A 4,480-nucleotide genomic window follows, 5' to 3' on the forward strand; every position below is an offset into this window, starting at 1 on the left:
AAATTGCTGGCAAGAGTTGAACCATACATTTGTAAGCAGAACACCAGCTTTCGAGACAGCATATCACCAGGAGCTCATCTGGAGCCTACACTACACTTTCTTGCAGCTGGAGGATTGTACACAAGCCTCCAACATGCAACCAGGATTTCAAAACAGAGCCTTGGTCTGATCATCCTCGAAACCTGTGAGGCCATCTATAATGTCCTTAGGGAGGCTTATTTGAAGGTAAGGTTCAAACATAGATACAAAGTACGCAGATATTTTTTTTATTACAATGACAATGATACTACTACATAATTCCTATATACCTGTATATTTGACTATAATTAATATTAAGAAGGTATGAAAAAATTTCCTACTTGGAAATTATCAAACAAGAGGCTAGAAATGAATAATATGAAGTGGCATTCACTCATGACAAATAAATAGGTAATGTAGAAACTTAAATGATATAATGACATCTCTTTATGCTAAGATTGTTATGAAAAAACTTGCAGTAACAGATTTTTTTTGTGTTGAAAACAGTGACACAAGAGTACAACACAAATCCTCAGAAAGAAAATACACGTTGTGGACAACATAATTATAACTTCCTACCTCATGCCATGAAACTTTCACAACCCACTACTCGCAGTACTTTATGGTCCCTGGTTAGATCACCCATGTCTCCCATGTGAAGAACATCACATATTAGTTTTCTGGCTAGCTTCTGTTGCATTTCACTCATGTTCTTCTGTTCAGTATCAACAAACTTGGATATATCTAGCAATGACTCACAACTGTTGGGACTGGGAAGGGATGCGAGTTTATTAATAGCAAGTCCCATCGCATTATCTACTTTGTCAATTTGCTTCCTCTTCTTTGAAGTTCCACCTGAACTACAGGAAGGGAAAGGGGAGGGAGTACGCGAAGGAGCAACAGAGGTGGCAGAGATCAGGCTTGGTGTGGTTGGAGGAGAGGGTACATCTGGTGACTCATCGACGGAAGTTGCCACTTCATTGATCTGTGGATAAATAAATTCAATTGTACAGTAATATTAAGTGTGTTTCAGTTTTGCCTACATGTGTATTTAAAAATGATGCATAATTCCCCCCACCCCTTTCTTTTCAGATGCCACCAACTCCTGGTGAATGGAAGGCAGTGGCAAAACAGTTTGGGAAGTGGAATTTTCCTCACTGTGTTGGAGCGGTGGATGGGAAACACATCGCTATATGGACTCCAAAAGAGAGTGGATCCTACTACTTCAATTATAATGGTTCACACAGTATAGTTCTCATGGCTGTAGTGAACACAATCTATGAATTCATGTATGCAGATGTGGGGACAAATGGAAGAATTTCAGATGACGGTGTGTGGGCAAACTCAACTCTGTGCGCGCAGCTGCAGGACGGAGCAATGGGCCTTCCCGCAGATGAGCAGCTGAGTGACAGCCACAGAACCCTGCCATACATCTTTGTAGGTGACGATGCCTTCCCACTAAAGAGATACTTCATGAAACTGTATCCATTTGAACATCAAACTAATGAACAAAGGATTTCTCATACAGGCTTTCAAGAGCAAGGCGTTTCGTTGAGAATACATTTGGCATTATGTAAAAAAAGTTTTGCATTCTCCTGAGTGCAATAAATTTGAGCCCTCAGAAGGTAGAAAAAATTGTCCTTGCCTGCACAGCCCTGAACAGTTTCTTGCGCAGGGAACATGAATCATTCTATACACCTGTTGGTAGTTTGGACAACGAGAATGTTGTGGATGGAGTGGTAACACCTGGGGCATGGCGTGATCATAGGCAGCTTCTGCCTTTGGAGGGACTACAGAGGCATCTCACAAATGAGGCAAAAGCCGTCAGGAAAGAGTTCATGGAGTATTTTAATGAGGAAGGAGCTGTTCCATGGCAACAATGTATGTGCAGCATATACGAGAGAGAGAGAGAGAGAGAGAGAGAGAGAGAGAGAGAGAGAGAGAGAGAGAGAGAATATTTCTTTGTCATATATATATGTTATTAAGTATGTAAATTATATTTATCAGGGAGTACAAGTGCACACAATAAAATTATGAACTTACTTGTGCAGTATTAGTTTCTCCTTCATCTAAGTTGGAAGTGGATGCACGAGCTTCTCCATCAACCAGGAAACGCAGCTCATCAAAACACCATAACTTCGGAGTGTAGAGATCTCCCATGCCAGCTCCAGACTTCTGTGATTCTTTGATTGCAGACATTTCCCTGTACAATTGTGTCTTCAGAATGTACAGCTTTTTAGTGATGTCTTCATTCCACAATGTACAGTTTACAAAACTTGATAAGTCTGATTTTACGGTTTCCAAGCTTGCACTCCTGATGTTTCTCATCTTGTACTGCTTCCATTTGATGTTCCAAACAGATGGATGCTCTTTCAGCAATTCAATAAAATGTAGAGTGTTGGTCCTTGTCCATTCAAGAGGTTTGGCGGGGGTGGTGAGTGGGCCATCAGCACTGGAGCTGAGTGGACACCCTCCCACTCTGACTGCTGATGCAACACTGCACAGACACTTGAAATCGGTCTAGCCCATCAACACGTTGGTGATGCGGCTTCATGTTGAAAAAGTGGTTTTTCAACACATCCGTTCAACACTGTGCGCATCATGATGCATAGTGTGTACGGAGCTTTATACACTCTTCCTTTAACCTTTATATTGATTCTGCGGTCGCACAAGACACCTGACACCTTTCTCCAATTTTTCCATCCGCCTACATTGTGTGCATTATTTCTACATCCAAATTTCCATCATCAGCCACTGTTGATCCAAGATACTTAAATTTTTCTACTCGGTTCAACCTAGTCCCTTCCATACTAATCTCGGAGTCTTGATCGTCATTAAAACTCAGGTATTCAGTCTTCTTCCTACTGATCTTTAAACCTCTGTCTTCCTATACCTTCCTCCATTGCTCTAGCTCTGACTCCACTACCCCTCTGTTGGTGCTGCATAACACGATGTCATCAGCAAACAACATGAGCCAGGGAGATTGATCTCTAATTCCTTGAGATAGCACATCCATTATGGTCAAAAAGATATGGACTTAAAGCAGAGCCCTGATGTAAACCAACTCATACTGGTATCCATTCAGTTAACCCAACACTGCTTCTAACCTGCGTTTTTGCTCCTTCATACATATATTGGATTAACCTCACATACTTCTCTGGTGTTCCCTTTACTCGCATGCACCTCCAAACCTCTTGGCGTGGTACTCTATCGTATGCTGTTTCCATCATCTGTCGGAGGGCAAACACTGCATCCGTCGTTCCTCTTCCTGGCATGAAACCAAACTGTTCTTCACCTACAAATGTTTCTTCTCTAATTCTTTGATTCATTATTCTTTCCCAGATTTTCATGGTCCTCTGTAGTTTGCACAATCCTAGATGTCACCCTTCTCTTCATAGATAGAAACAATAAAGCTTTCTCTCCATTCTTTTGGTATCTTTTCCTGACTGTATATTTTCTTTGCTAGGTCCCACAGCATGTCCAGTCCTTCTTCTCCCAGGCTCTTCCACAACTCTGTAGGAACTCCATCTGGTCCTGTTGCTTTACCATTTTTCATCTACTTTAGTGCCTTCTTTACTTCCTTCCTGCTAACAGTAAGTGTCATACCAAGTTTCTGGAATCATCTTCAAAGAATTTTCTAGGATTTTCTTCATTTAACAGGTGTTCATAATATTCCTTCCACCTCTTCTTTATCTTATCCTTGTTTCATAAAACCACTCCACTCCATTCCCACCCTTAACCTAATTTTATATGGGAGTAGTCTTCGATGTTCTTGTCCCTCGACTTTGCAACTCTGTGAATTTTTCTCTCCCCCAAAGGTGTTTCCAGCTCTTTGTGCATGTCATCTAATGCTCGTGCCTTTTCTTGTGCAACTGCCTTCTTTACTTGTTTATTATGTCTTTGGTACCTCTCCTTATCCTGTCCATACTTTACCCAGATCTTTTTTGCATCTTTTTTTGGTTTTCACCACCTCTTTCACTTCATCATTCCGCCACCAGGTTTCCTTATCATCAGGAGGTTTCTTTCCAGATGTCCTTCCCAACACCTCTCCACCAACTCTCTCTAAACCATACTGGTGTGATTCCACCATTCTTGCACTCCCTCTAGCAATTTAACTTCCTCAATACTCTCTCCTCAAATTCCTGCCTTGCTTCCTCCTCTCGTGTCAGCTTCCACCACTTGATTGTTGATGGGACACATGCAGGCCTACCTTTACTGTGCTCTTTATTTCCAAGTCCATTAGCACCACCCTGTGCTGTGCTGCCATACACTCTCCATTTAAAATTTTACAATTTCTCACCTCTCTCAGATGTGATCTTCTGCACATGAGAAAGTCAATTTGACTTTCTCTTGCTCCACTCTTGTATGTGATGTACTGATTTTCTTTCTTTTCAAACCAGGCGTTGACAATAGCCAAATCAAATGACACTGCACAGTCCACGGCTCTCTTTCCCTCGTCATT

At 41.6% G+C, this 4,480-nt stretch overlaps 1 long non-coding RNA gene across 1 annotated transcript in view; it reads right to left on the minus strand.

Moving 5' to 3' along the window:
• Positions 1 to 315: 315 nt before the first annotated feature.
• Positions 316 to 4,480, minus strand: part of LOC136849910 (uncharacterized) — a 101,441-nt gene continuing 97,276 nt past the window's right edge. Inside the window, exon 3 of the long non-coding RNA XR_010856463.1 lies at positions 316 to 1,003. This is a non-coding gene — a long non-coding RNA (uncharacterized lncRNA). The remainder of the gene's footprint in view (positions 1,004 to 4,480) is intronic.

The sequence above is a fragment of the Macrobrachium rosenbergii genome, chromosome 2 (genome assembly GCF_040412425.1).
Source record: "Macrobrachium rosenbergii isolate ZJJX-2024 chromosome 2, ASM4041242v1, whole genome shotgun sequence".
Taxonomy (NCBI): domain Eukaryota; kingdom Metazoa; phylum Arthropoda; class Malacostraca; order Decapoda; family Palaemonidae; genus Macrobrachium; species Macrobrachium rosenbergii.